This window comes from Armigeres subalbatus, chromosome 3, assembly GCF_024139115.2.
Source record: "Armigeres subalbatus isolate Guangzhou_Male chromosome 3, GZ_Asu_2, whole genome shotgun sequence".
NCBI classification, from domain to species: Eukaryota; Metazoa; Arthropoda; class Insecta; order Diptera; family Culicidae; genus Armigeres; species Armigeres subalbatus.
Window position 1 is genome coordinate 315,409,834 of NC_085141.1, and position 10,907 is coordinate 315,420,740.

The following is a 10,907-nucleotide window of genomic DNA, read 5'->3' on the forward strand; positions in this document are numbered from 1 at the left end:
AAGCTTTGGCGCCAGTTTGCAAAAAAAGTAAGAGAACTTAGAAATCTCAGGTGCAAACATATACATATGATTCGAAAATTGTTAATGCATCATTCTGAATTAAATTGAAGAAAATAGTGAAGATTCGATTGAATTGAAGATTATAACATGTGGTGACTAATTAAGACCAAACTGCATATATTTTCAGTGGAGTTTGGTCTTAATTAAAGGAATACGAAATATTTCTTCTTTTTTTCGTGGAAATTTAGATATCCCCACTGCATCACGTTGAAACTCCAGAGAATTTTCCGTGAAAATGCCAATAATTACTTTTAAAATTCCATAAAATTTCTGAGAACTTTTAAACGGAATAAGGTTGTTTGGCAGAAAGCCATTTGGTCGAAGATCATAAGGCGAAAAGTTGTTTGGCCGGATATGTCATCTGACCGAACAAACCATTTGGCCGAAGATGGGCCTAGCCTAAAGTTGTTTGTCCGAAAATGTTATTTAGTCTACAGCTCCATACGACAGAAAATGTCGTTCGGCCAAACAGTTCCTTTGCGGATCGTTCAAAATTGACGTCCAAGGTTTTAGGGGGAGGGTGTTCAAGATTATATACTCGATTAAGTTGAAAATCGGCATACGGGACTAGCGAAGTTGAGTTTTTCTCGTAATCCGTACGTTAAACCTAACTTCGCTAGTGGCGTGCTAGGCTTATTAGGTCCTAATTAGACTAGCGCACTACTAGCGAAGTTAGGTTTAACGTACGGATTGCGAGTAAAATCTAACTTCGCTAGTCCCGTATTCCGGTTTTCAACTTGACTAGCGATACCAAAAAGCGTCACAGAAGTGGGAGGGGGATCTAAATATCTAAAAAATGGTAGTTAACGTTATATTTAAACAACTAAAAAATGGTTAGCAATAGCTTTGTAAGCCGAAATGATTGTTTGATAGAATTGGTCATTTTACCAAAAAGTCGACAGAATAGGTCATATGGCATAAAATGCCGTTTTGTCGAAATGATTGTTTCGCTTTCTTCTTCCAAACAACATTTTCGGCCAAATGATCTATTTGGTCAAACGATATTTCCGCGCACATGACTTGTTAGGGCAAATAACCAGTTCAACCGAATGTCTCTTTCGGCTGTATGTCGCTTTCAGCCCAACGCCATTTATGGCACCATTTCCGACCTTATAAACGTTCAATTTGTCCAGATGGAATTCTGCTAGATGACCTTCGGCTTAACGAGTTATTCGGCCGAGTGACATTCGAACAAATGGCTTACCGCCGAATTACTTTTGGCCAAACAACGGAAGGGTCATCTGGCCGAAGGCCACAAAGCCGAAAGATGTTTAGACGAATTATATTTATTGAACGGCTACTCAGTCTTGCAATTATTCCACCGAGTTTTTTTTATTTACCCGACGTTTCGACACGGGGATAGTGTCTTTTTCAAGGGGAAAATATTTGTGTTGTTTGTCGTCGTATGTTTAGTCTAACTTGCACCGTCTGTTTGTCTAATAGTCCGTACATGACTTCGGAAGCACTGTTATCAATATTCATTTTTTCTAGCTAAGAAATGTGTTGCTGACATTTTCATTATTACGAGAAATTAATTTTAATAGGTTTATACTTTAAGCTTCGTAAAGCACTTATGGCTATTGAAGGCTTCCAAACCTCTTGAAAGCAGGCCTCCGATCCTGTTGCAGAGAGGCTTTTAAGCCACTTTAAAACTTCTCTGAACATCTTGAAAGGACGCCTCTAAGCTTCTTGAGGAAAGGTTTCCGTGCCTATTGAAAAGGAGCTTCCGAACCTTTTAAAGGGAGGTATCCGAGCCTCTTGGAAAGTGACTTCCGAGCTTCCTGAATTGAGGCTTCTAAGCCTCCTGAAAGGCGGCATACGAGTCAGTTAAAAGGAGGCCTCTGAGTATCTTGAAGAGACAATTCGAAGCCTCTCGGAAGAAGAATTCCGAGCATTTTAAAATAAAGCCTCTTGTAGAAAAGCCTCTTGAAAGGAGGCTTCCGAGCCTCTTGAAAGGAGGCTTCCGAGCCTCTTGAAAGGAGGCTTCCGAGCCTCTTGAAAGGAGGCTTCCGAGCCTCTTGAAAGGAGGCTTCCGAGCCTCTTGAAAGGAGGCTTCCGAGCCTCTTGAAAGGAGGCTTCCAGGCCTCTTGAAGGAGGCTTCTGAGCCTCTTGAAAGGAGGCTTCCGAGCCTCTTGAAAGGAGGCTTCCAGGCCTCTTGAAGGAGGCTTCCAGGCCTCTTGAAGGGAGGTTTCCAGGCCTCTTGAAAGGAGGCTTCCAGGCCTCTTGAAAGGAGGCTCCCCGGCCTCTTGAAAGGAGGCTTCCAGCCCGCTTGAAAGGAGGCTTCCAGGCCTCTTGAAAGGAGGCTTCCAGACCTCTTGAAGGAGGCTTCAGGCCTCTTGAAAGGAGGCTTCCGGGCCTCTTGAAAGGAGGCTGAGCCTCTTGAAAGGAGGCTTCAGGCCTCTTGAAAGGAGGCTTCCAGGCCTCTTGAAAGGAGGCTCGAGGCCTCTTGAAAGGAGGCTCTGAGCCTCTTGAAAGGAGGCTTCTGAGCCTCTTGAAAGGAGGCTGGGCCTCTTGAAAGGAGGCTTCCAGGCCTCTTGAAAGGAGGCTTGGGCCTCTTGAAGGAGGCTTCCGGGCCTCTTGAAAGGAGGCTTCCAGGCCTCTTGAAAGGAGGCTTCCGAGCCTCTTGAAGGAGGCTTCCAGGCCTCTTGAAAGGAGGCTGGAGCCTCTTGAAAGGAGGCTTCCGGGCCTCTTGAAAGGAGGCTTCCAGGCCTCTTGAAAGGAGGCTTCCAGGCCTCTTGAAAGGAGGCTTCCGAGCCTCTTGAAAGGAGGCTTCCGAGCCTCTTGAAAGGAGGCTTCCGAGCCTCTTGAAAGGAGGCTTCCGGGCCGCTTGAAAGGTGGGTTCAGGGCCTCTTGAACGAAGGCTTCTAGGCCTCTTGAGAGCAGGGCTTCCGCGCCTTTTGAAAGTAGGCTTCCGGGTGTTTTAATGGAGGCTTCCAGGCCTCTTGAAAGGAGGCTTCCAGGCCTCTTGAAAGGAGGCTTCCAGGCCTCTTGAAAGGAGGCTTCCAGGCCTCTTGAAAGGAGGCTTCCAGGCCTCTTGAAAGGAGGCTTCCAGGCCTCTTGAAAGGAGGCTTCCAGGCCTCTTGAAAGGAGGCTTCCAGGCCTCTTGAAAGGAGGCTTCCAGGCCTCTTGAAAGGAGGCTTCCAGGCCTCTTGAAAGGAGGCTTCCAGGCCTCTTGAAATAAGGCTTCCAGGCCTCTTGAAAGGAGGCTTCCAGGCTTCTTGAAAGGAGGCTTCCAGGCCCTCTTGAAAGGAGGCTTCCAGGCCTCTTGAAAGGAGGCTTCCAGGCCTCTTGAAAGGAGGCTTCCAGGCCTCTTGAAAGGAGGCTTCCAGGCCTCTTGAAAGGAGGCTTCCAGGCCTCTTGAAAGGAGGCTTCAGGCCTCTAGAAAGGAGGCTTTGAGCCTCTTGAAAGGAGGCTTCCAGGCCTCTTGAAAGGAGGCTTCCAGGCCTCTTGAAGGAGGCTGAGGCCTCTTGAAAGGAGGCTTCCGGGCCTCTTGAAGGAGGCTCTGAGCCTCTTGAAGGAGGCTTCCAGGCCTCTTGAAAGGAGGCTTGAGGCCTCTTGAAGGAGGCTTCCAGGCCTCTTGAAAGGAGGCTTCTGAGCCTCTTGAAAGGAGGCTTCTGAGCCTCTTGAAAGGAGGCTTCTGAGGCCCTCTTGAAAGGAGGCTTGAGCCTCTTGAAAGGAGGCTTCTGAGGCCTCTTGAAAGGAGGCTTCTGAGCCTCTTGAAAGGAGGCTGAGCCTCTTGAAAGGAGGCTTCCAGGCCTCTTGAAGGAGGCTTCCGGGCCTCTTGAAAGGAGGCTTCCAGGCCTCTTGAAAGGAGGCTCTGAGCCTCTTGAAAGGAGGCTTCCGAGCCTCTTGAAAGGAGGCTTCCGAGCCTCTTGAAAGGAGGCTTCCGAGCCTCTTGGAAGGAGGCTTCCGAGCCTCTTGAAAGGAGGCTTCCGAGCCTCTTGAAAGGAGGCTTCCGGGCCTCTTGAAAGGAGGCTTCCAGGCCTCTTGAAAGGAGAAGGCCTCCGGGCTTCTTGAAAGGAGGCCTCCGGGCCTCTTGAAAGGAGGCCTCCGGGCCTCTTGAAAGGAGGCCTCCGGGCCTCTTGAAAGGAGGCCTCCGGGCCTCTTGAAAGGAGGCCTCCGGGCCTCTTAAAAGGAGGCCTCCGGGCCTCTTGATAGGAGGCCTCCGGGCCTCTTGAAAGGAGGCCTCCGGGCCTCTTGAAAGGAGGCCTCCGGGCCTCTTGAAAGGAGGCCTCCGGGCCTCTTGAAAGGAGGCCTCCGGGCCTCTTGAAAGGAGGCCTCCGGGCCTCTTGAAAGGAGGCCTCCGGGCCTCTTGAAAGGAGGCCTCCGGGCCTCTTGAAAGGAGGCCTCCGGGCCTCTTGAAAGGAGGCCTCCGGGCCTCTTGAAAGGAGGCCTCCGGGCCTCTTGAAAGGAGGCTTCGGGCCTCTTGAAAGGAGGCTTCCGGGCCTCTTGAAAGGAGGCTTCCGGGCCTCTTGAAAGGAGGCTTCCGGGCCTCTTGAAAGGAGGCTTCTGGGCCTCTTGAAAGGAGGCTTCCGGGCCTCTTGAAAGGAGGCTTCCGGGCCTCTTGAAAGGAGGCTTCCGGGCCTCTTGAAAGGAGGCTTCCGGGCCTCTTGAAAGGAGGCTTCCGGGCCTCTTGAAAGGAGGCTTCCGGGCCTCTTGAAAGGAGGCTTCCGGGCCTCTTGAAAGAAGGCTTCCGAGCCTCTTGAAAGGAGACCTCCGGGCCTCTTGAAAGAAGGCTTCCGGGTCTCTTGGAAGCAGACTTCCGGGCCTGAGTAGAAGCTTCCGGCTTCTCGATAGGAGGCTTCCGGGCCTCTTGAAAGGAGGCTTCAGAGCCTCTTGAAAGAAGGCTTCCGAGCCTCTTGAAAGGAGGCTTCCGCGCCTTTTGAAAGGAGGCTTCCGGGTCTCTTGAAAGGTAGCTTCCGGGCCGCTTGAAAGGATGTTTTCGGGCCTCTTTGAGGAGGAGGCTTATGAGCCTAATGAAAGAAATCCTCCGAGCCTCTTGGAACCAGGCACCAAAATTTCCAAATCCTCTTAAAAAGAGGCTTCAGAGACTCTCGAAGGGAGGTTTCTGAGATGCTTGGAAGGAAGTTTTCGAGAAGCATATAGGATGCTTACATTCCTCTTGCAACGAAGCAGCTAACATTTTCGGGAAAAAGCCTTCATGCCTCTCAAATGAAGGTTTCACCGTACCTTAAGTCTCAAGATTTAGTTCAGAAGCGTATTCTTAACATAGTATTCAACATTTTTTCGAATTGGTTTTTTTGGTTGATTTTTTTTATCCTTTTGATCTTGTGTTGGTTGTGCAGAGCAGGATTCAATTGGCTTTGATTTACTGATCGCCATGCATATTATGTACACGACAAAGTTTTAAAGTAAAAAAATACACAATTATGAAAACTCTATCAATAAGATCTATCTAAGAATCTTGTTCGGCATGATTTGAACCCTGATTTGGCATCAGTCTCCCCATGTAAATTGAATAAATGCTCAGTTTACTTCACGAGCAGTTTTAATAAGTTCTTATATCAATTTTAGTAGTACACTACTGCTAGTACACTACTGCTAATCCATATGATGTTATTTTCCCAAAGATACTCATGTTTTTTTCTTTTTCCTGGAGGTTTGAAAGGGTAAAAAATAGAACTTCGTTACTCTAAGGTAGGTTTTTACGTGGGAGATGTGTTCCGCGTAAATCTAAAAATAAGCATGAAAAACGACTTAAACTAATTTGGTTTGCCTGACGTTCACATATCCCTATGCTTTAAAACAAACAAACATAAACTCGGAATAAAATCGCATCAAAAATGACAAAAATGATATTATGACTTCAGCGAAATTAAACCGATACTGGAAACAAGACACCTTGAATAGCCTAATCAGTAAGGGCACGGCATTACCAAACTAAAGGTGGACGTCATCAGCAAGAAAGATGCAAAAAAACTAGAAGGGAAATATCTAGAAACAAATAAGTAAAGTTTTGGAATCAAAAAATGAATTAGGTATATTCATATTTTAATTTCCCAATTTGTCTTTTTTCTCTTCGATGAGTCACAAACGATATGCGTAGCTAATAAAGGAACTGTTCACATTTCCATCTCACTGAACATATTTTCATCTCATCGCGAAACAAAGAAATACTGCACCGATTTTAACGGTTCTTTTTGTTAACATGCGTGCTCACCGCTGAAAAAATCACAAAAATAAGAAACAAATCAAATTCTTTTTCATTGCTTTGTTTTTCGTGGAATGAATATCGGAGCTATGAGATGAAGTCCAGGAGCAGTAACCCTATTTATCTCATAACTTTTTGCTAACTCATGTGCTTACTGCTGAAAAAAATCTCTATAATAAAAATAATAATCCAATGCCTCGTCATGGGTACTATGCGATGAAGTCCGGGAACAGTTGCCTTAAATGATCGAAAACATCTGATATTCATATGTTTAATTTTATTCTACCAAATAAGATGTCAATCAATTTTAATAAATAAAATCATCGCACTTCAAAAGCATCCTACGTATGTCAAAGAAACCAAAATCTCAATTCACAGCACTGCTGTCGACCATCATGGCCCCCGATCGAATGAACATCCTGCCCCAGCCAGCATTGCGCCAAGACTGTGGCAATAACCGGTGCGGTGTACGGTCCGAGAAGCGTTGGAAAGGGAATTCGCGGAACGCGGCTTTGATCCATACGCGATGACAATATCTTGGAAGCCACGAAAGTCTCGCCACGGCATTGGCGATGGGAGCAGCCACATTTGTGCGAACAAGGTCCTCCATCATTGGGTGGTTTTCTAACAACTGGATGCACCCTGGTCGTTGGCGTCGTCGGTCTAGTGCTTGCTATTGGTGTACTTGCTGTAGCTCTGTAGAGGGATTCACGCGGATGACACAAACACATCATACGGCCAACCAACCGTCCCCCCAACAACGGGCGCTGTGTGTCGCCTTTCGGTGCCATGTCCTAAATCTCGGCTTCCGGAGCCCACTTGTGGCGACGACCGAACCAAGGCAAGTCGTGTAGACAAACAGACACCCCCGGAGCAACAGCGTGGCCGGGTGCGGTGTTTGTCAGCGAGATGGGAATATAACATGTGTTCAGAATTATACATTTAATATGAATAAACGACGACGTGGTTAGTGTGGAAAATGTATAATTATCGGAATAAATTAACGAGCAAATATGTTGATTTTCGCATAGATTTGCTTTGTGTTGCTCGGCCGGATAATGTGGATGGTACCAGATACGTGCGGGATCCATGATGACACAAATAACCTCCAAAGTTGGTGGTTGAGGCGTTCAAATGAGGATTAAACGGTTTACGTTGGGCAGTTTAGACAGCACGTTGGGGGGAATGATAGCCGATCAGACGACATGGACCATGTGTTATCTCTTACGGTGAAGCGATAAGCTCACCAAACAAAGCGTGTTGTGAACATGCGTATCGAATAATTTTGTTCGCACTAAAGCGCTTCTATTGAGTGATGCAAAGATTGTAACAATACTTAAGAGGGAATTGTTAATTTTGAACGTAGAAATCTTTCCGAAACTGAGAGAGAACGTGAGTCCATTGTGCCCATTTATCCATATCGTGTTTCAGAGTTTTGTTCAAACCATTGGCATATTCAAGTGATTTTTCTTAATTTAATTACATGTTAACATGTTTTTTCAGTAAAATCATTAAAAGTTACCAATATATCAATTATTATCCAAATTTTTTATTTCAAGGGGCACATTTTATACATGCTTATCATATGCATACAATTTATCAACAAAATTCATTGTTATAAGATTAATTTCTTAACATGTCCGTTTTACCCATACACTATGTCCATTTCACCCGCATACTTTCAAACCGATTTTTTCATAAAATCATTTTCATAAAAATCACATAATCTGATTGTTTTCCACTAAATTGACTTCCAGCAATCGTAGTGCTTCTGTTTAAGATTCACGTAAGTGGTTCAGGTCCCCAATATTACAACGTTTTCCATGTGAAAATGACGCGATTCCTTAGGGTGTTCATATTACCCCCAGCCCCATTACTTCCACAACAGGACAGAGTTGGTCTCAATCCTGATCGACTTGCTTCCTAATCCAGGCTATGGCATCGGTCTGGGGAACGGACGTTGCCAACCGCCGGTAACTTTCCCAGGCACTCAGCAATGCTGTGGGATCCAATTTTGCTTGAGGGATGGTTGAGCAGCTCACTCTGCAGTGCTGAGATAACGCTAGCAGAACCATTGAGTAAAAGGGTTGACTTTTTTGACGAAACTTCGGTGGCAGTAAAACAGCAGTTGCTATCACACAGGTCCTTCAGACTGTCCAAAACCGTCCAGTTGTGCACAGTAATACTGATGGCCACTTCACGGCCTGAACTGGCCCATCCGTGAATATGTGTTGGTGGCTCCTGGTGGTATTCAGCATTCAGTAATTCTGCAATTGCAAATTCGGCTGGGGTAGATGAGCAAGGATGTTATCGATCATTTAGTGATTTGCGTTCGATCATTTAGTAGTTTGTTAATAACTCATTCCAAACGCTGAATTTCAAAATGTGTTGTATGGTGGACTTCTAGTGCGAAGGTTTTTCTACAACTTTGTCTAAAGGTTCGTTGTTTGAATTCCACTAGTAACGTAGTTTTATTTTCAGTAACTTAGACTAAATGATAACGAAATTTCAATCATTTAGTTTAAGTTACTACTACTAGTGCTATAACTCCGTTATTAGTTGAATTCTAACAACGAACCATCAGGCAGAGTTGTAGAAAAACCTTCGCTTAGAAGTCCACCATACAACACATTTTGAAAATCAGCTTCTGGAATAAGTTATTGACAAACTACTAAATGATCGAACGCAAATTACTTAACGATCGATAACATCCTTGGAGCAACTTTAACGTATTGGTTGAAGATCGGTGATAGAATGTCAGTCAGGTTCCGGTGGGCCAAGCAGGTGAGTTTCCAGCCATGGAATGGTCTGCTGTCGATAATGAACTATCCGATCTGCAGACGGACGGAGCGCTCGATTGTTTGCCCTGTGGGTCTTCGAGCTTACCCTTTTTTTCTTGAGCAAAGGTATACGCAAACAGACACCTGATGAGGTTAACAGAGGTAGTGTGGGGATGGAAGCTTACCCTAACTGATCGAAAGCGGGCCAGAACGTTTAAATACCGGTCAAATGATTCCTTTATATTCTTCACTATCTTCTGGGGGAATTGGATAGTCGAATAGCTGTTTCCTTCTACAGCAGATGTGGCCACTGGCGAGATAGGCATGTACTACCAGGTGAACCAACCCAGACTAGTGTGCGATCATGTTCTCCAGAAGGAGTAGGGGGAATGAGTATTGCTGATTATACACATTACTCATCTTCTGTTATCGCCAAGGAATACCGTATGTTGGTTCCTACCTTAATGACCCATTTATATTTTCCTCCAGGGAAACGGTCCATAGGGTCTGCGGAAACACGGTTCACCTAGAGCTTTTACATTCATTGAGGTACCCCCTATTTTTTCGCTGTAAATGAAAATAAGCATAACACATGAGTCCTGAAAAACGGTCCGGAAAAGTAACGGTATATATTGTACTCCAAAAGTTGTCTGAAATTTTCGCTGTTCGCCAATTCAAATTAAGTTTATGTATACTTTGAGGAACTTTGGAAGCTTCCGAGGGTCTTAAAACAGGCCTCAGAGCCTCTAGACAGTAGAACTCGACGGCTCTTGAAAGGATGCTTCCGAATCTCTTGAAGGGAGACTTTCGAATCTTTTGAAAAGAGGTTTCCGAGGCTCTTAGAAGGAGGCTTCTGAGCATTTTGCAAGGACGCTTCCAAGGCTCTTGAAAGAAGGATTGCGAGCCTCTCAAAAGGAGGTTCGGAGCCACTTGAAAGGAGGCTTCCGAGTCTCTTTAAACAAGACTTCCGAACCTCATGAAAGAGGCTTCCGAGCATCTTGAAAGGAGACCTCCAAGCTTCTTGAAAAGAGGCTTTGCTTTTGAAAAGCAATCAAGAAATATTTCGGAAAAATCCCGGGATGTGCGACATTTTCTATTCCGAATCCCGGGACAAGAAAAAAGTGCCAGGAAATGGACTCTCTAGGTTCACCGTTTGGAGGGCGATAAACCAAAGGGAACTGACGTTGGTCAACTGTTCGGGTATGAACCTCGAATAGAGAATTCCGGGATAATTTACTGTTTATCCAGACTAAGGCCGTAACCTGTGCGGTATATAAGAGTCTTCTCCATTCGGCTCAGTCCATGGCTACTAGGGCTTCCATTTCGGGAAATGATTTCCCGGGAAATCAAATTTCCCGGGATTCCCGTTTCCCGGGATGTACACTTTAGTTTCCCGAATTTCCCGGGTAATTATTATGCTAAAATATTTTGTTTTTGATTCAAATCCCGAACAGAATTATGTTCCGAAAACTCATTTCTGTTTTAAGATATGTTTGAAATATTTCATTTGAATATTTTATGGGCTTTTTTCATATTATTATGAGCCAATGAGAACTCTGGACATTTAAGAGTAAGTAAACAAATTTAAGGTCTTTAATGTAAAGTCAACAACTATCTAAAAACAAAAACTGATGCTCTTCGGAATTTAAAACTTAGTTTGATTGAAAAAATCCTAATATTACGGTATGACCATCATGCGATCATCTGGGACAATTAATTTAAAATAGGGAAACGGTTCGCCACTTCATCTCATAGCTCCCATTTCCATCCCATCAAAAACAAATCAATGAAAAGGAATTTGATTTTTTTTTGTGATATTTCCAGGAGTGAGCACGCATGTTAGCAAAAAGAAGCGACAAGATTAGTGCTGTATTTCTATATTTGGCGATGAGATG